The 22,135-nt window shown below is 39.3% G+C and overlaps 1 long non-coding RNA gene across 1 annotated transcript in view; it reads right to left on the bottom strand.

Moving 5' to 3' along the window:
* The window catches only part of LOC121105813, a 71,271-nt gene extending 50,328 nt beyond the window's left edge, over positions 1-20,943 (bottom strand). The window contains exon 1 of the long non-coding RNA XR_005838525.1: positions 19,343-20,943. This is a non-coding gene — a long non-coding RNA (uncharacterized LOC121105813). The remainder of the gene's footprint in view (positions 1-19,342) is intronic.
* Between the last annotated feature and the right edge of the window lie 1,192 nt (positions 20,944-22,135).

Raw genomic sequence — 22,135 nt, 5'->3', positions numbered from 1 at the left:
AGAATTAAAGCGTTCTGATGAAAACTTCCCACCTGACACACAGGTGGCTAAAAGTATGTGCTAGCCTTTCTTGGGTCCTTTTGTCACCTTTCTTAGCTTTCTTGTTTTGAAACATGATAATAGTAGTATTTGAGTTTTCTGGGGATTTTTGTTCTATATTGCATGCTGTGAAAGGATTTTTCTAGGTTCTGCTTCTGGGCTCCCTCTGATCTTGTGATGTTAAACACACTGCTGTCTTCCCTCGGCATTACTCTCATCATTTTCTTCTCCACTTGTCCCACTTCTGTCCTGTGTATGTGGGAGGGGGCTGTACAGAAGATGTGAGAGGAAATTGAGTAGAATGGCAGAGTCGGGGGATGTCAGGGAATCACACTGCTGAAAAAAAGACCTCCACAACTTCTAAAAGAAAAAAGGATAGGCTGTACTGGTCTTTGCATTTTTTTTTTTTTTTTCAGCATAACCACAAAAGTTAAACTTTTTTCCAATGAAGGCTTTAAAAAAGAAACACTGTCCCTTATCTTTGAATTTTGATAGCTCTTACAGCTATGTCCCAAATTCATGAAAATTCATGGTTTGTTTTCTAAACAGAAGAGAAGGATTTATGCAACACAAATCCCCTATTTTCTTGTAGGACCAGTGTCATTCTGACCTTGAAGAACTGTGTGAATTGTAATGAAAATAAATACTTCAATAAAGTATGACATCATATCTTGATTCATTTTGCATTGTGTGTGTTTAAGGAAACACTAGAACTTCCTTCTGATAGGTTTAATACCTTGGGAAATATGTTGACTTTTGCTTTCTCTCTTGCCCCCCGGTCATGTTTGGAAATTCCACTCAGTATTAGAACCAGATTTAGTCAGTCAACAACAACAAAGAGAAAGAATGTTGGGTTTTTTTTGGACTACATGTCACTTTTTAAATATTTTCCTTATGCCAGTCATTTTGGTGAGAAATATGTACACAGATGAACACAAAGGGGAGCAAAATGTTGACAAACATACTGAAGAATAATTTAATATGGATCAGATTTCTTGCACATAAGATCTTTCTAGTATCACATTCTACTATTCAGGGCCGCAGTTTAATCTTTCTTTGATATTATTTCCTGGAATGATTGGTTGGGATTATATAATTAAAACAATCTGCATGTGCTAGCATAAATCTGATTGTTCTAGACGTTAGGACTAAATTTAATAATAAATATGATAAGCTTTGATGGTAAGAAAAAAATTCAAGCTCTGGGAGGCTATCTACTTCATATTTCATAATCATCAGAAGTATTTTATATTCACTAAAGAACTTAGCATAGTTTCTGGCACATAGTAGGAGGCAGATATAGATATCAATATAATTCTGTTAAATATAATACATGAAGAAATATGCCAGGCAAATTAAGTAGCTAACAACTCTTGAGAAATTTTTATTCTAAGAGAAACAATGTGTAAAAATAACCATGTAGTAGACAACTAAGATTCCTGGAAAATAAACAGCAAACAAACCATAAAATGACATTAACTGCTCTCTCAGTTCCATAGTGAAACACATGTGCATCTATGAGAAATAATGGGTATGTTGCTAAGATATCAAAATTTTTTTCCATTCAATAATGCACACAGTGTGATAGATGTTTTTTAAAACTTCAGAGGGCAATTCACAATTGCTCTTATTAACATATTCCAATGCTAGCACTCGCTGTATAAAGGAAACCTTTTGATAGAACACATTGTTTTATTCTGTCCCTGTCCCTGTCTCTCCCTCTGTATCTCCAGGTCCTGCTGTCATATTATAATTGGCTCAAACAAGACCCTTCTTCAGTTTCATTCATTCGTTCATTCATCCATCCATCCACTCATTCATTGTCTTTTATCCATGTCCCCCACTCCCATCTGCCCCACTCATTCATCTTAATATATGCATAAATATATATACACATATGCATGTGGTGTGTGTGCATATATTCTGTTAAATGTGTCAAGTTTTTTTGCATATAGTTCTTAATTTTAGTAAATGATATTGCACATTGGATTATTTTTTTCTCTTTTTAGTCAGATCAAGTTTTTGGGATCCATCCATGCTGCTTTATGCGCGTCTCACCATTGCTCTGGCACGCAGCTCCTGCTGTCATACTAAATACTGGTGATATGGTAATGGGCAAATTAGTTAAGCTAAGCTTTAATTTCTTCATCTGTGAAATGGGGATGATACGTCTACCTCATGAAATTGTGTAAAAAATTATATGAAAAATGTGTGACAGTTATCTAGCCCATAAGAAATTCTCAGTGAATAAGAACATTCAATATGTATCAAGCAGCTCACATGGCTTGGCAAAATGGGTATAGAATGATGGGAAACATGGGGTAATACATAAGGCGAAGCTGAAGAGGTGAAAGGACGAAATCATGAAGGTTTTTTTCTACAATATGCAAAGAAATTTGTACTTTTGTGCTCTGAATTTTTGCCCAGAATTCCCTTAGCATCACCTGAGATTGAGAAGTCATATTCACAGGACCTACCGACAAGAGATTTGTCCTGTCCATGTGGCTTAAACCAATTTTTCTAACGCAGTGGAGTTGACAATATGTTTTTACCATGTGCCATGTTTACTTCTGCCCTTGAAATTAGTGGTGGAGAAGGGACATCATTCCTAGATTTGAGTTTTAAAATCTTAAACTTAGGAGCAGGAAAGTACTTAAAGCCCTTCAAAGGTGAATAAACCTTTGAATTCAGGGGTGGTGGAAGTTGGGTCGCCCTGTATCAACCATTTGTCTGAGTCTAGGCCAAGGCTATCACTGTCCTCTGTTGGTTCTGTCCATCTCTAAAGGAAAATGACCAACTCGTCTTGCCCTTCACCTTCAGACTTTGGGGAAAAAGGACTACAGTCCAGTAGGCCCCGGGCCCTTTTCTTCTATAAAAAACAAAACAAAACAACAACAACAAAATAAAACCTTGGCGTCTACTTTCCTAACAAGTAGATTCAGAGCATCATGCCTATTCAGGTGTGTTAAAATTTGAGGACTCTTTGGCATTGGGGAGCTATCAAAAGGTCCATATATTTTAGAACTATGATGTCCAATACTGTAGCCACCAGCCACATTCAGCTGTTTGAATTTAACTTAATTAAGATGAAATACAATTAAAAATTCGGTTGCACTAGCCACACATTACCTGCCCGATAGTCTATGTATCTAAGCTGCTACTACACTGAACCGTCCAGCCACAGAACTTTCCCATCACGGCAGATAGTATCACCGAGAACGATGTTTTGGAAAACTCCTTCTAGTGGCAAGCATGGATGTGTTAGAACAGAACACTGTAGTCCAGTGGGAAGAACATGTTTGAAGTGCTGACAGAGGCCTCTAAAAACAGGAATAGTAAAGAGAGAGAAGATAGGATGGATATGAAAGACTTTCTTTGTTTTTGTAACTAATTCTTTGAAAATATATTTATAAACATCTTTTTCCTGAAATTCTCCTTCCTTAAGAAAAATGTATAAAATTTTACTTATAATGCTAATGGGACTTTTTGAAAACTCTAAGTATTGTTGGATTGCTTTATAGAAACACTGTATCCCACCAATACCCTACTGACAACCAATGTCATCACTGAAAACAACTTTTTCGATTGGATTATGGTAACACGGAATCTCATTTGTAAACACTTTTCCTGGTTTGTCTATCTTTCAAATCATTACATTTTTTGATATACCCTGTTAGTAATCATCATACAGTCCAAACTGTTGACTTTTTTTGTTTCTTCTAAAATATTTGTACATCTAATGATCTTTCTTTAGATGCTAGATCATACATTGTAGACCTTTGAAAGGTTCTGCAGGTCAATGAAAATTGTGAAAATTGTGTTTATGAGAGTCTTAGGTAGGATCTAGTAGGGAACTCGGGAAATTTACAGCAACACAAGGATGAGATGTACTTTGTTTCAGGTGACAGGTGCAGGGGGAGAAAAAGCAACAATTTATATAAAAGGTATTTTGAAAGAATCATTAATGCCTTTCAAAGACTGCCTACATATATGAGAAGGAACCATGAATCAGAAAGACTGGTTTTAACCTAGAATGCCTGACAGACTCCTAGATTCATGATTAAGGAAATTAAATGGGTGGTGACAAGTTAAGTTTTAGGAACACTGATCTGGGGAAATGGACACGTGACCAAGTGACAACTAGCAGTTATTTAGAGGCAAAGAGTTAGGGCCCAGGCAAGAGGAAGGAACCAGCAATATGGCTTTAGTTTCAGAAGAGAAAGTCAGTAGTTGACTAAAAAAATGGAGGAACTCTCTGAAGGAGATGTTTACAGAGAAAAGGAACCAAATCTCCAGGTTTAAGCAATTCTCTTCCTGCCTTCTGAACCCCATCCTGTTTTATGTGCACTTGGCTACCAGTCAAGCTGAGGAGCAGATAGTGATAATATACCACAAAGCTCTTTCCCTTCATGGGTCATCAGCTAAGAGCACATTTCATGAAAGTTACACTGCCCTTTTATCTATACTGCCATAGCCTCCTAGTAGGTCACCGTGCCCCCTTCCCAGTCTGGTCTCAACACAGAAGTTCTGCCTCCTCTGTGCCAATGATGTTACCCCTCTACCTAAAACCCTGCGTAAGATCTGACATTCTTCCCAAGATGGTCTCCAGGCCCAGCCTGATTGCATGGTCTACTCACCTCACTTGCTCTCTGACCTCCTTTGGTTACCTACATCTCCCCCACTCATTTTTGCTTTTTGAGCCACACTAACTGAACTCCTTGCTGTTTCTCAACATGCCATGCATGCTCACATCTCGTGACTTGGGCTCTATCTGTTCCTTCTGCCTGGAGGAGGAAGCCCATCTTCCCCCCTGGCCAATGCTCTCACAGATTTTTCAAGTCTTTGCTTACATTTCAATGACTCCTACCCTGACTCTTCTGTCTATATCCTCCATGAGTAAAAACCCCAAACTTCAGTCCCTTATGCCACTTCTTCTTTTTATCCAGTGCATAGCCCCTTCTCACATACTTTCTAATTTACCATGATTATTGTCTGTTTCTCCTTCTCCAGAATGTGAGTTCCACCAAGGCGTCCGAAGCAGCTAAGCTCCAAGTCTGGCACAGAGGTCTTCAATAAATATTTGAACTATTTCTTTCCTCCAAACTGATGAACTTTAGTACTTTCTACATTTCCCGTTAAGTAACTTTATCATTTTTATCAGATCTCAGTACCACACTCTTAAGAATTCTATTTTTAACTTGTTTCCCCCCTCAAAGGAATCTTATTGAAGCAGTGGTCTCGACGCTAGAGATCATCATTTTGCATTTGCATTTTATACAATCCTCTGGCCTGCTTGTCTAAATGACATGTGTCAGGGAAATGGTGCTTACCAGCCACTCACACCTGTCTTGTTGATGTTTGATGGCTTGGCTTATTTTGTCTCGTTCACTTCATAATTTCTTGAGAAATTTGGCAGAGCCTTTCCCGATGGTGTGAAAGCATTTTCTATGGGCTGGCTGATGGTGCGACTATTTCCCTCTGGTGTTATAGCTTTCGAGTGGCTTAAAATAAAAGACTGAATTATTCCTGTACCTGGCAGTCTTTATTGCTGCACTTCATCAGCTCAATCATACTAAATCATTAATTTATGTTACTTACATGCCTACATAAGCATGGTGAAAAGGAATCTGCAAAAATGCCACAAAATCAAGTGCCTTCTTGATTGCATCCCTGGCATTTGTATAGAGCAAAGACTTCTTTTGCAAATTCTCTTCAATTTTCCCATTAAAAAAAAAAAAAAAAAGCCTGTCTCCCTAAATTTGAAAATGGCCACAAAATCACTTCTATCAGAAAAAAAATTAAAAAACATTATAGAAAGAGCTCGCATTGTCATCTTCTGCCTCTGGCACTTTCATATACTCGTTGGACAAAGAAAGCCTCAAAAGCAATTCCAGGACTCCTCTTTTCTCCTTAGATACAGACCACTGTGCTTCCTCATCTTTCTAGAAATTCCTTATGCTAACTTTCCCTCATTATCTTGCTATACTCATCTCCTGAAGATAGCATATTCTGTGATACTGAATTTTTGAACTTCAGAGCTCAAAAGAAGAGATTATTTGTCTAATTCTTGCATTGTTTGGAATAGAGAGACTTGATCATGAGACATTAGTTTCCTTATCCAGTATTTTTTTCCATACTCTATTTACTTCTGTAGCTTTTAAAAACAAACAAAAAACCTGAAGGTCTACACTAAGGGAGAAAAAAATCTGGTTCAGACTGTTGCTGTCAGGTGGATAAAAAATTATTTTCTTCAGTTTACAGATAAGGCAACTGAGATGTAGAGTTTAGAAAACTCTTCCAATGTTGCAGTTAAATTGTTACTGGAATTCATGCTGCTCAATTCCTCAAGCCCTCCAATTTATAATGACATAAACAAAACTACTTAACATTAAGCATAATTGCAACTCATCTCAATTAATCTTCTACTCAAATGAATTGTTATTTATAAATATTTACAGAATTTTTGGCACTGGTGATAGCCTGAGGTATTTCATATTTTGGAGGAATACCTATTCTTCAAAGTATAGGCACTGTAATTTTTGGTTGCTCATGAAATATTTATTAATGCTAATGCTAATAAAAATAATGCCATGGTGATTATGCTCTTCAGTCATTAATGCCCTGAAAGAAGTAATTTGCAAATTGGTACACTGTCACTCAAAGTATTAATTTACCACATGTGGGTAACAAATTACTTCTGGAATCAGGCTAGGCACAATTGTTAAGGCTCTCTGAAGCGCACCCCTCCCTCCTGTAGCATTCGCATTCAATCAGTTGCCAAATCTTGTAGAGCTATTTCCACAGTGTCGCGCATACATTTCCTATGCCCTCCGCTGTACTACCACTGTTACCACCTGAGTTCAGGTCTTCCGCACTCTTGTTTAGAGAACTGCATTACTATATAGTAACTGGTTATTTTGCTGTCATTCCACCTCTACCCTGAACTGTCCTATATAGTGGCCAAGTAAACCTCCCCAAAACATGGGGACTTGAAAAATCACCCAGGGAAGAAATAAACAATACAGCCAACAAACAGTTGGGATTCAAAAGTCCTCAAGAGACAAGACAGCTAAAGCTTTTCTTAAACTGAACCAGAGTTCCAAACGGACCAGTTTTACAGTTTATATAAGCACAGGCTAAATTAAATACATTGGCCAATGCTTGTATAACCCTTCACTGGCTCCTAAATGAAATTCAAACTCTGGGCCTGCCCTTGCACGCACACACACACACACACACACACACACACACACACACACACACACACAGAGTTTCTCAACTTTAATGCTCGTTGGAATCTTCCATAAATCTTCAAACATACTGATTCTAAGGAATCGATGAGGAGCGTCATGTGGGCATTAGGATTCTACAAAGCTCCCTGGGTGCTTCTAATATGCACTTGGAGGCTGAGAACTTTTTTTTTTTTTTAACTTATAAAAAGAGGCAACTTATTATAAAAGGGAAAATCCCTCCCAAGAGTCAGCAGACCAGGGCTCACTTCCGGATTTTGCCTTGAACAAAAGATCTCCAACCCATCAAATGCAATTCCACTAAATCTTATTTCCTCATCTGTAAATGCAACATGAAGGAACAGGGCCAGGTCAATACATTTAACTAGCATTAACGTGGCACTTATTATGTACTTAACTCTGTATCGGAAGCTGAGAATTTAGCACTGAACAAGAAAAACCAGGTCTCTGTTCTAATCAACTTTACAAAGCCCGAGACAGTTAAAAAATAAATAATTACAGATTTCCATAAAAACTATGAAAGAAATAATTGATATTATGAGACAAAAACTTGGGGTGGGGATGGGCACTAGAGTATAAAGAACAGTCAGAAGTCATAATTGTCAGATTTTAAATAATCCTGAGCTCAGTTTTGTCAAGAATCAACAAGGTGGAGCACGCCCATAAAAGGAAACCGTAGGCCCTCCAGGCCTCATATTTACTATGTAATATTGTACAGACGGGAATTTGTGTTGGGCAGCATTCAGTAAAATCCTGCTTCACTGTTTCCCCCACTTTAAACACCCATGGTTTGATAAAATGATAAAAATCTACTCTTTCGGACCCTTTGAAGGTAATAAAAAATTGGTTTAGGATGACTGACCCCAAACAATAGTTTTACTGTACAATGGGGCTGTAATAAAAATACTCCTTTCCTGGGGTTTGAGGACAACCGACTCCATTGTTCCTGGAGCACAGTTTCTGAGCAAACACGGATTTGTCAACCTTCTAAGTTGTCCAGATAGGACTAACCCTTTGTTGTTTGTCCACACTGACATTGCTGAGATGCCACTTTCTTTTCCTGGGGGCATCTTTGCTCTCTTATGGTGGGAATTCTAAGGACCCCACTTAAGGCCGAGAGAGGCAACACTGGGGACAATTCGTAGTGTTAGGGTGTCTTGTGCTTTATAAGCTATTCATGAATTAGACAATCTGGATCCTTGTTAACAAGTCCAAATGGAATAAGAAACGTGAGCCAAGATTCTGAGCCAAGTGAGTCTGGAACGATGATTTGCTTGCCATCTGGAAGAATCCCACAAGTCAAGGAGCAAGCAGATTGAGGCTGAAAGTGGAGATGCTTCTCAGAGTCTAAGGAAATGCCTAGGCAGTGAACATTTTTACTTTTTATCCAAAGTGGTCCAATTTCGTTTTAAGTACTAACTTTTTTTGATGCCATTGTTAAGACTTGATTTCTCCAATGCTCTTAATTTTTTTCCTCTGGTTCATTTCTCTGCCCTTATAAATGGCTACCCTATCTCTTCAGTCACAATAATAGCATAATAATAAACTGCAACTAGCATTTATGGAAGACTGGTCACCTGTTTGGCACTAGGCTAAGACCTTCACCCTGTGGCCTCTGCTCTGCCTCTAATCTGAAGGCTAAGCTGAACCAGGACTTTAAAAAGGCTCTTTATAACCAATGGGTCTGTCAGAGAAATAACATCCAGAGAGAGCAGGTACATTCTTCAGTGCATTCCATTTTTGGAAGACTAACAGCGCTCCTGCTCTCAGGGTTTCGCCTGAAGATTTTCATGTCTCTGATTATGCAGCAAACCTTATGGGGGTTTCACAGGCTCAGCATTGTCAAACATTATGGGCAGGAAAACAGCAAGCTTAGGCTGATTAGTTCTGCCACCCTGAACCCAGAGAGCAGGGTCAGCAACTGGCACGGAGGGGCTGAGGCCGCCGAGTTCTGGGAGCTGGCATCTGAGAAGTCGGGAGAGCACAGCACCTCCCAGTACTCGTGCTGAGAGCCCAAGGACCGTGGGTAGCCTTCCCACGTGGAGCAGGAACTGAGGTCTACCTACTCCATCAGATGGGTCCCTCACGGGTTATTGCAGCCTCCTTCCTCCTTTCTGTTGTTTCTTAGGGGTCACCTCCTCCAGCTGGAGGAGTGTGAGAGGGGCTGAGCCAAGGGGGAACCAGGCACCAGATCACGGATCCCCTCATGCTGCCACTCTTCTCCACAGACCGAGGAGCAGCCAATTCACCGAAGCCCTAACACCTGTTCGCTTGGTGGATTTGGCCTGGGAATAGCCTTTTAAGATCACAGGCATCCTCGCTTTAACCATCTAGGCAGTATATATTATAACCGAGACCAAAGGTAGAGGATGTGTGGGCAGCCCCACTGAAAAATAAACACAAAACAGTAGCGCTTTCTCTAGGGCAGTCACTGTTACAAGAGCTTTCAATGTAACAACTCATTCCACCTTTTCAGTAAGCTTACGAAGTAGGTTTCTGTTATAAATGTAATTCTACATATGTGGAAACTGAGGCATCGAGAAGCTGAAGCAACTACCTAAGGTCACAGAGCCACTTAGTGCAGATGCCGGACTTGAACCTCGGAAACTTGGCTCTACCAGCTCTGTTCCTAACGACCACACTCTACAAAAAGTCATATTTAAATATAAGTTATGAATTTCACTTCGTGTTTATGTAGAGTATTTCACGAGGTGGATGAGGCGAGGTCTTTCACACAGGCTGCCACTTAGAAACAAGATTAATGTGTGGAGGCATCATCAGGGTCAACTACCATGCTGTTCTGTAAATTAACCCTGGTTGTACTGGAGTCAGACTGCATGGAGAAGTGGAAGGTTTTTCATCTTGGATCTTCCTCATTTACTCACAGGCAATGCCATCTGGGCCCCGAGTGGCTGGCTTCTTGGCTATAATCTAACAAACACTGCTCTGAGACATTTTATTCAGAAGATTGAAATGTGGTGTTACAGACTGGGGGGTACAAAAATACAGCAGGATCTGGTGATGTTGGACAGCATCAATTCAAAGAAAACGCTCAAAGAAATATTCAGTGAGAAATGAGTCAGGGATATTTAGCAAGCATACGTCTGTAAGACCTTTGTGTGGTTATTTCCATGCAAATACATGTTGTCTTGGGCACAAAGGGCATCATTACTGTTAGTTAAATGCCTGAGTACCAGAATCAGGAACTGCTTCCCTTCGTTATGTCTCATCTTAGCCAAGGGTGGCTACTCTTAATATTAAGCAATTCATTATTTTCTAAGGAGCAGCAAGGAAGTTGTTAGCACATGTAAAGAAAGGCCATCACAAACACAAGGGCAGATACAGTGGCATGCAACTCTAGTTTATAAAATGGACAAGAAATAGCTTAATGTACATTTCTGTAAGTAATTCCCCTTAGACTCATTGTGGTCTGTCCTTACTGCCATGAAGAAATGTTATACGTGTTTATTATACCCCTTAGCCTCCCTTTGTAACCTACCTCCTTTTGTGCCAAAAGGGCCCTCAATTCATGACTGTACATAAACCGACTCCCTTAGGATGCCACTTTCTTACTCATCTTTCACAGGAAACAGATATCCTTTTACTTGACTATGATGGAATCTTTCTCCGTGGGTATCGTTGTGTCCCGTGACGACTGGAAACTGTTCAGCAAGGAGAAGCTGAGGTGAAGTAAGTTGCTCTGACTTCCGTACTATGCCATCTATTCCGTAAAGCTACTCGATGCTCACGCTTTTGCCCGAGCAGTTTTACCTTAACTTAAATAACAAACTCACAGTACGCAAGTCAAGAAGTTAGAAAGACACCAACCAATTAAAACAGAAGAAAGCAGATGAAAAGGATTATTAGCGTACAGGTAGGGATTCACTGTTTTTAGAAAACAGTTTTTCAAGTTAATCCAAGCACCGACTCTCGGAAAAGCCAGTCACACAGACAAACCATCAATCCAGTTTTATCAAAGAATAAGAGGCACACACCGGGACAATGTTATAGTGATTATTTGTAATTTACCTCGACACCTCCTTTCGGCATTAGCCCTGATTTTCACTTAACGAGCTCCCTTCTCTCAGTCAGGTCATGAGCTAGTGACTACTGGATCCTAGAGAAGAAGTTGGTAACCTGGCCCCAGGCCAGTCAGCATCGCCTGTTGTAACTGGCTACCATATGGCCGCACGGCCAAAGCTGGGCCCAGCAGAATGACGCGGATTGTTTCCTGACACAGAAGTGCTTCTACTTTTAGGCTTTATTTGAAACTGGAAATAGCTGTTCTTGGGAGATACTGGCTACCATTTTATGACATAAGGAAGAGTCTATTTGAGACTAGTCAAAACAGAGGCAGTGGATAAGGGGGAAATTTTTTTTTTTTTGTAAAATATTTTGAGCCTCTGTATTCGGTAATGCCTCAAGTGAGATCTAACTGAATATTTAGCGATGCAAATCAGTGAATTTTGCCACTTGTGCGTAAGCCAATTTGAGTTCAGTTTTCCGTCTCTTGAAACAAAAAGCATTCTAAACGAAATATACATTAAATTAGCCACATACACTGTAAGACGGAGGTGGGGACTAAAATCACAGATTTGGAGTCTGTTTTATACAGAGAAGGTGTGTGTTTGCTGCCATATAAAAAGGACACTCCTCAGTGCTGGGGAGTATGCACACAGAAGCCTTCTCATTCCAAGTGTGAGCAAATAGCCAGCCATACAACTTTTCTGAAGGGCAATTACAAGCAATGGATTAAGCCCAGAAAAACACATCATCTTTTGAAATTATCCCCCCAAAACATTCAGAGTTGCACATAAATTTTCCAGAGAGAAGGATGCATAGCAAGGGAAAGTATTTTTTAAAACTTAGGTCATTAAAATCTAGAGAAACCTGCACCAAAACGTAAATGAAAGGACCACAGAATTAACATTTAGTTTTCCGTGTTTTCTTCTTTTTGCTCTACTCTTTCTACTGAGCATGCTTTAAAACGAAAATGTACGTTCAAATGTAAGTTTGGGACTTTTGGCTTGCTTCCTTACTTTCCAGCGTTTAAAGATAACAGCTATACCTGGAGCATCTCTTTGTAAAATGAACTGACAGAAAAAAAAAATTCTTCATCTAATAAAGAAGTATTCTGAACCTTGTGCACCTAGGCTCTCCCAGGCCACAGAGGGAGAGCTCTGTGACTAACGTGGTTGACTATTAGCCCCAAAGCATGAATCTATCCCTGAAGGGGTTTCAGTGTCTAGCACATGGATGGAGAACTCTAAAAATAAAAATGTTCTCTATTTAGACATTTACTGCTCCGTGTAAACTTGTTTATCCCATTTTTTGCTTCATTTCTTTTTCTTCCCATTTTTTTTGCAAGACCCAAAAACAAACAAAATCATCTCTATAAGATTTCTCTTTTTGAGTGAATAAAGATACTGGCTTTTCGTAGTGATCTCAACTAAGAACTCAACACGTATTTCTTGGAGCAGTTTAGAGACTTTCCTCATTCTGTGACTCACCTTCTACCCTGCCTGTAACTGCTAAGCTTTCCTCTGATGCTCATTTTTTTGTTGCTGCTGTTCTTGTTGAGGGATATCAAGGCCATTCATTTAGTTAAGGTGGACTTTTTTGGACTTTATTTCTCTACATGAATCTTCCCTGGTCTATTATCCCCCCGACTAATCACAGCTATGGACTAATCCACCTTTTCCCTTCTCCACTCTCCCCTTTCCTCATTCCTAAGGCACTCGCTCTTTGGGTTGGACAGTTTCATCACCCATCTGCTGACAAATCTTTTGCTTTGACCTTTAATCTTCGGTTAGCAAATTATTAGCCAATATGGTTTCCTACCCTGAGCCTGAAGCAGATTGATCACTTTATCCTCTTCACAGGAGGAAAATCTAAACAGAAAATTAAGTATGAGAATCCCCCAGGAATAGTAGTATTCTTTTGATTTTGAGAGTTTAGTAATTACAAATACCTATTACGCTCTGGGTACTAACATGCAAATTCTCTTAAGGGCGAAGACTTTGCCTTTATCTCCACTGTGATATTCATCAAAATCCTACAGACATGCTGGGACGCAGAGCGGGAGCTCCAATCGTTATGCACGCACACCTGACCGGATGGCCCGGTCCCTGCCCTTACTGGGCTTACATACTACTGTGACCAGCCTTTTCCATGCCTACAACTAGTCCATGTGTACAACACCCACCTTCCATCCTTGATCTTAGTGGAAGAAACACAAATATTTTCAATGATTGTATTAGTTTCCAGAAATAAATAGGGTGCCCTAGAAGCTCGGAAAAGGGGCGCTTAAATTAGTGTGGTAATTTTTTTTTTTTTTTAAAGATTTTATTTATTTATTTGACAGAGATAGAGACAGCCAGCGAGAGAGGGAACACAAGCAGGGAGAGTGGGAGAGGAAGAAGCAGGCTCATAGCGGAAGAGCCTGATGTGGGGCTCGATCCCAGAACGCCGGGATCACGCCCTGAGCCAAAGGCAGACGCTTAACCGCTGTGCCACCCAGGCGCCCCTAAGCATCAGACTCTTGATTTCCACTCAGGTCATGAGCTGCCTGGGGCTCCATGAACAGCAGGGTGTCTGCTTCTCTTCCTCTCTCCTCTGCCTTTCCCCGTGCTCTCTGAAATAAATCTTAAAATGTTTAGTTCAACTAAACAAGCCACAACAGCAAGGCTGCAGGCCCCAGATGGCATCAGGACCACCTGTTCATCCCTCGGACCCAGACCATTCTTCCAGCTGTAAGTTAGTGACAAACACCGTTGAGTGGAGAATATTGTCCAGGAGAATCCTTTTCAGGCTTATTTTGAGGAACTGGTAGATTTTAGAAATCAAGTTTCAGTACAATATTTAGAATGATCTTGCATGTTCCCAGTACAGAATTCTCAGCAATGTTCACAAGACTTAAAAAGGTGCTTCCTGTCTGCTACATTAGTCCACAGGATCTCACACAGTGACGATGCCGCACAAAACCACTTATGAAACAAATATAGTATCAGAGAACCACCCCAAGCCTATAGCATCAGAACCTCCAGGGATGTGGACCTGAAATTTGTGCTTAGAAAACAGCCAAACACACAGCTGAAAGTTACTCTATTAGATCTGGGGACATTCCATTGTGTTCGCTACTAAAATTAGGTATAAATGCAAATATTTCTGTTAAGCTTCTAAGTAATATAGTGTTATTATCTCCATTTTGTAGTTAATAAAACTTTCACATTTACTGAAGACACACCAAAACTAAGGATTTTAAGATGAGAATACTACTTTTAGAAACAGAACGAATTTATTGACAAATACTGACCCACAATTTTATATGTACTCCAAGATCATTATATGTTATACACGAAAATCACGTATTTGTGACCAAGCAGTCCATAAAGAACAAAAATCATCTAAAATATTGCTATCACCCTCCACTCAAAACCCAATTAATAGGTCTAAGTGTGGCTGATAAATCATTTACAGACCCCTGCCTAGCTGTAAGTGATGCATACCTTTTGTCAATATAAAAGTTTCTAGATATGCATAAAATACTAAAAAATAGATTTAAATATACTAGATCCAATGAAATGCTGGGAAGAATTTTCTTAATAAAGTAATAAATAGTTGGCTTGTTAATTTTTTTAAGAGGCTCTGAGGAAATAATTCTTCTAAAAATTCTTAACATTCTGGGGACAATTATAATCAGGTAACAATGAGTGCATTTCAAATAAATGGCATTGTTCATGCATGATTACCAAGTTACAGCAACTTTTGAAGAACCAACCTTCTCTTTAATGTTTTGCAACTTTGGTTGCTATAACAACGTAACATTGGTCCTTTATTCCTCGAGAGAAAAAACTGATTTTTCTTTTCCCTGAAGAAACTTAAAGCATGATAGGTGAAATGGTACATTTAGTAATACCAAATTTGGTGCCATGTAGAGAGATAGTTGGGGGAAAAACAGAGTCTCATTCATCATATTAATCCCCATTCCCCCTTTTCAGGTACTTACATGTTTTGTCAATATTGCATCATATTTGGAAGTTGCAAGATTATTATGCTTACTAGGAGCCCTATATTTTTAACATTATGATCTTAAATCCAAGTAACTGTCATGCTAAATTATACTTAGGAAAGATGTGAATGTGGAAATTGAACTAGAAAAGCTCTGATTAACTAAGGACTAAAGGAATATTGAAATAGATACTATGATCCACACCCAAGTCCCTTTTTGGGAAGTCCTCTCTCAGTCCCTCTTGAAAAGGTGAATCCTAGTGACCAGGTTGGCATTGTGGAATCCTGACCCATGGGACTACATTTGAATATTCCCACCATCCATATTCAAATTCTCATTAATATAATCAGTTTCCTTGATGCCAGTACTACAAAGAGAACTTGTCATGTATGTTTTTATGGGATGATGACTACCGCTGAATGGCGAACTAGAGTAGGGTACATTGACCTCTCTGGGTTTTCCCATCCCAGACCATTGAGAACTCCCTGGAAGCCAACAAGGCTCTCAAATCACCATCCAGTGACTCAAAGAAAACACCACCACCACCACCACACACAAAGCTTTTTTGACTCTTCCATTTTCCCCACTTCTGACATGTAATCCATCGACAAGTCTTGCAAAATGTATCTCAAATTGCTCTATTTCCTCTGTTCATGCCGCCAGCATCCTTGTCCAAGCCACACCATCTCCATAACTTCTGAACTGACCTTCCTCATTCATTCTTGTTCCTCTCCAATCCATTATCCACACAGCCAACAGAACCATTTTCTTAAATGCGATCATGTCATTCCCTGGCTGTAAGCTTTTCAATGATTTCACATTATTTTTAAAATAAAATACAAAAGCTTCGAGGTCAACATCAAGAGAGAAGGCAAGGGTACACCCGATTCGTCCAGTAGTACCCAGAGAGACACGCCAAGCCGAGGACCAATGGTGAGCATGTAGTTTCGGTTCTTTTACAATGGAGAAATCCTCCTCCCTCAGGTCTCTCCCTTTTAGTAAGTCAGTCAGGCATTAGAGCAACCTTACTCATGAAGGACTTCATCCTGCCTGGATGCCGGAGACTCTGGCTTGAAGGGGTCAGTTGTTACAGGAATTAAAATTATCCATGGACTTCCACTGACAGCATATGTAGACCCTGGGGCCCAGGTGGAGAAAGACACTTGATTTCTCCTTAAGCTGAGTTCAGAAGCAGACCCTCCATTGGAAAAGGGCTGGGGGTGGGGGTAGGGCTGGTCCCAGCTTTCTTGTCCAAATCCAGGCAATCCAGATTGAACATTTAGGCCATTTCTAGAGGGTCCGGCTCTTTGTCTATCATCCAGATATTCTCCTTCTAATTTCATTTTCTTTAGAGCATTTGTCAAGATCAACTGTATCTTGTTTATTTCAAAAACAATTAAAAAGCATTTGCTTATGCCTACCATGTGTCATTATTCTAGGCACTTGTTTACTTATTATCAATATTTTTTACAAAAGGTCAACTCCATGGGCAGGGAGCTTTTCTGTCTTGTTCAAAACTTATCCTCAAAACCGGCACTACACAAACATTTGTTAAATGAACTAATCAATGAATTACTAATTGCTAACAGGTGCTTAAGCCTAAAACATTTTATTTCAACTTATCAGGTAACAGTAATTTTAAGGAGGTTTGAGTTCTAACCTTAACCATATCCTTCCAGTGACACAGTTTTACCCTCTTAATTATAGAATATTCTTAACATTTATCATCCAAACTGGCTTACTTGTGAGAGTGAGAGAGAGGCTATTAAAAGGATGCCAGGCACATAAGACCCGAACAGACATTTTTCCAAATAAGACATCCAAATAGCCACCAGGTACATGAAAAGATGCTCATCATCCCTAATCATCAAGGGAAAGGCACATCAAAATGGCAATGAGAGCATCATCTCATACCTGTTAGAATGGCTATCATCAAGAAAACGAGAGCTCACAAGTGTTGGCAGGGATAAGGAGAAAAGGGAACCGCCTACACTGCTGGGGGGAATGCAAACTGGAGCAGCCACTCTGGAGAACAGTATGGAGGTTCCTCAAAAAGTTAAAAATAGAACTTCTGTATTATCCAGTCATCACCCTCTGAGCATATATCTAAAGAAAATGAAAACAGAGTATTGAAAATACACCTGCACTCCCACGTTCATTGCAGCATTATTCACAATTGCAAGATGCTGAAACACTAAGTGTCCACCAATGGATGAATGGATACAGAAGAGGCGGTGAGTACATATACAAGGGAATATTATTCAGCCACAAGAAAGATGAAAATCCTGCCATTTGTGAGAACATGGATGGACCCTGAGGGCATTATGCTAAGTGAGATAAGTCAGAGAAAGACAAATACTGTGTATCACTTTTAGACGGATCTAAAAAAGCGGAACTCATAGAAACAGCAAGTAGAACGGCGGTGACCAATGGGTGGCAGGCGAGAGAACTGGGGAGCTGTTTAGGGGGATAAACTTGCAACTAGTAGATAAGTCAATTCAGAAGATTTAACACACAGCATGGTGATTATAGTCAACAATACTGTATTATCAACCTCAAAGTACTAAGAAACTGGATCTTAATTTTTCTTACCACAAAAAAATAATTATGTGATAGAGGTGTTAGCTAACACTATGATGACGATCATATTGCAATAATAAAGGTATCAAATAGCACGGGTTACACCTTTAACTTACACAACGCTATGCATCAGTTATATCTTAAAAAAAAAAAAAAAGTGTACGCCAAGACAACAAGCATTAACGGAGATTGCCCCAGGTAATCCAAACTGTATGGTCAGCCTACTAAATTGTATTCTATAGTTACCAAATCCGTTTCGACTCCGTCAAATAGTTCTCAAATTAACACATGGTATTTCTAATAATCTGATTTGTCATTTATGCTCTTAGATTTTAAAAGGAAGATTAAGTTATACTTGGATATTTGTTATCATGATAAAGATAAAAGCTAATACATGATGCTTACTAGGTACCAGGACATACCTAAATGTTTGACTCATTTAACTCAATCCTCACAACAACCTTATACGGTATGCACTGTTATTATCCTCATTCTAGAGATAAGACCGAGGCACAGAAAAGTTAACTAATTAGCTCAAGGCCACACAGCTGACGAGTAATGGAGCCGGGATTCAGATGCAACTAGTTTGCCTCCCTAGTTCATGATCTTGTCTGCTGTGGTCCGTGTGTCACGCACAGATGGCAACTTACATTCAGTGTCTAGCTGCTCTTTACATGGTAATTGGTATGGGATAGACCGTGCAATGGTTTGAGGAAGGCTTAAGAACTTGACATAGCCCAAACAATAACAGGGAATTTCAGGCACACTGCCAAGTATGCTTTAACTGCCAAGAACATCCTCATTCTGGATAAGTCTTGGTTAAAAAAGGAAGAAAGAAAAAAGAAGATACTGTTTTTATGTTAGAAACCTTTCATCTGTTAGTTTTTCAACTAGTAGTCTGAAAACAGTCAATAAGGTCAATAAGAAGTAATGTAAGATTAGAATAATCTTGAAAAAATTAATGGAATAAGAATTTGCTGTCAGGCAAGTGAAATTAATGTCTCAAACACCTTTAAATATTATACCTCTGACTCAAATATCAAATATTATTCCTGATTATGATATTAAAATCGTAGATATAAGTTGCAACATGTAGGAAACCAAAAATGTCTCAATGTAGATATTTTATGAAGAAATACAAGTTTAACCATTTGTAAGGAAAATTCTTTTATAGATTAAAAAATTATGGCCTTTTACACTATGGTATCAATTATGTTATCTACTTGTATTTTAACCTTCAATAGTTTTTACTTTTTTTGTTTCAAAATTACTTTAAAAAAATAACATAGATTTTCATTTCGGCACGTAGGAAGCTTAGAAGTTGCCACTTGATTCTCACCAGTTAAAAGCTCAACAAGAGCCAACAGCTCTTCTCAGATTCTCAACAGAAGGGAGGACACAAGGCAAATGGCTGCCCCCAAGACTGGAGAGCGACAGGTGAATTCGCGGAGTCACAACTTACCGGAGCAGAGACTCGAGAGCAGACACCTCCGTAGGAATGAGCGCCAGGGTAGGAAAACCTGAAACGTAAGTGAGAAATTGTTGACGGCTCAGCGTGGGCAAGTCTAGGAGTTAAAAACTCTAGGGAGACCCAGTCATAGAGCGGAACCCCCACAATATCATGAGATTTACCTCCAGAAGCTCGCCTAGTTCCCACAGTAAATATGGAGAAAAACTGTCTCCTGCTTGCAGCAAGCGGGAGAAGGAAAGCAACCATTTTGAAATACCCCAGAACACGGCGGTTCTTCTTTATAAGGCCTGCCCTCAGGGGAAACTAATTAGCCAGGGCCTCACCTGCCCGCGTATTATCAGAGCCTATCTGACCTGGGGGAAGGGAAATACCTAATTCAAGCCAGCTTCAGCCTTCCACCAAGCAGGAGAGAAATACCCAACTCCAGCCAACACTAGCCATCAGGTCCCATCCAAAGGGAGAGGAAAAAGAAAAAAAAAACTGAGGAACACTTCAGAAGTTCAGTCCAGAGCCTAGGCTCACTGAAAGTCTGAGACCTAATCACAGGACTAAGGAACGCTTCCCCTCCCCCCATACGTCACCACCCTATTCCTAAAGGCCTATTTACAACTGTTCCTTTTACGGGGCAGATCATGTTTGGCTATCGAGAAGCAAATTACAAGTCATGCCAAAAGGCAAAAAACACGATTTGAAAAGAAAGAGCAAGCATCAGAACCAGATATGGCAGAGATGTTGGAATTATAGTGGGAGTTTAAAACAACGATATTTAATATGCCAAGGACTCTAAGGGATACATTAGACTGCATGCAAGAACCAACAGGTTCTGTAAGCAGAAATATGGAATCCTGAGAAGAAACCAAAAAGAAATGTTTGAGATAAAAAATACTGTAACGAATGAAGAATGCCTTTAATGGGCTCATTAGTAGATTGGATGGCGGTGCTGAGGAAGGAATCTCTGGGCTTGAGGGCATACCAGTAGAATCCTGGAAAATCAAAAAGCAAAGAGAATAAAATCTTAAAAAAAAAAAAAAAAAAGAACAGAATAGCCAAGAACCATGGATTAATTACAAAAGTTGTAAAATATGCTTAATAGGACTAATAGAAGGTGAAGAAAGAGAAAGGAACAGAAGAAATATTTGAAACAAAATGATGGTGAATTTCCCCAATTAATGTCAGACCCCAAATCATATATCTAGGAATTTCAGAGAACACCTAGCAGGAGAAATGCAAACAAACAAACAACCCCCCCCCCAAAAAAAAAAAAAAAACCCAACAGTCAAACAAACAACACCTAAGCATACCATTTTCGAACTGCAGAAAACTGAAGATACAGAAAAATTCCTGAAAGGAGCCAGGGGGAAGAAACACCGATCTGTAGAGGAACAAAGATACGAGGTACATCGAGCTTCTCAGAAACAATGCAAGCAAGAAAACAGAGGCGTGAAATATTTAAAGTGCTGAGAGAAAAAGACCACCAACACAGAACTCTGCACCCTGCAAAATTATCTTTCAAAAGTGAAAGACGAAGACTCTCAAGCTCTGAAGAGACATTGATGAAAGTTAAATGTATTTACTAAATGAAAGAAACTGAAAGAAATCTGAAAAGGCTACATACTGTCCGACTCCAATTACATGACATTCTGGAAAAGGCAAAATTAAACAGACAGTGAAAAAGATAGGTGGCAGCCAGGGGTTGGGTAGGGGGAAGGAATCAATAGGCAGAACATGGAGGCTTTTTAGGACAGTGAAAGTACTCTGCATAATATCCTACTGATGGATACGTGTCATTATACGCTTGTCCAAACACACAGAATGTACAACACCAAAAGTGAATTGTAATGTACACCGTGGCCGTTGGGTGACGATGATGTGTCCAAGTAAGCTCATCAATTGTAACCAATGCCCCACTCTGCTCAGGGATGATAATGGAAGCTGTGTGTGGACAGAAGATACATGGAAAATATCTGTACCTTCCCCTCAATGTTGCTGTGAACCTGAAACTGCTCTAAAAGATCCTAATAAAAATGACATATTTTAATTGTAAATTATTTATTACAGATAGAAACTAAAAAACTCCCCACTCAACCCAAATCTAACCATCTGAAGTACCCATTAATAAAACTGAATATTATTCAATGTAGTGCATGTTTATATGTAGAGGGAGGGGTAGATACATGATTTTATAATAATACTATGCTATTTTTTTAAAATAAAAATATCAATGTCAATGACATTTAACAGAACTTTAAAACTGAAGCAGAATTGATGGAAATCCTAAACTCTAGATAAAAAATTTGGCATCACCAGTCATATAATTTCCCACATGATCTGACACTGACCAAAAAAAAAATTGAGTATGAAATAAAATCTTAACCTATGTTTCAATTTCTTTCTCTGTGGAGTGTGTTCTGCCGAATGATGAAAAAAAGCAAGCACTCAAACATGCTCCCACCGTTTCCTCTCCTAATTCAAAATGCTAAAGAACCAGGAGGTACCTAGCTCAGTAACACAGCCTTGCTGACGTCTATATAGGAAAACATTTTGGAGGAGTGGTAAGTATAAAGTCTTATAACATAAATTAAAGTAATTTTCAGGTTAACTAAAGAGCTATTTTCCACAGCATCAATTCCTCCCAAATTGGGTAAGCCAGACTGTTACAGATAACACCGTCCAAGTTAATAATATGAATTTTCTCTGATTCCTACATTCATACCTCTTTGTTTTATATTTAAGTGGATTCAAAACTCACCATCAGTTCTTTTCTGTCAGTTTCACTGTTTCTCA

This window comes from Ursus maritimus, unplaced genomic scaffold, assembly GCF_017311325.1.
Source record: "Ursus maritimus isolate PB19 unplaced genomic scaffold, ASM1731132v1 scaffold_3, whole genome shotgun sequence".
NCBI lineage: Eukaryota > Metazoa > Chordata > Mammalia > Carnivora > Ursidae > Ursus > Ursus maritimus.
Note: the sequence above shows the minus strand (reverse complement) of the source record. Positions and strands in the feature narration are given on the sequence as shown.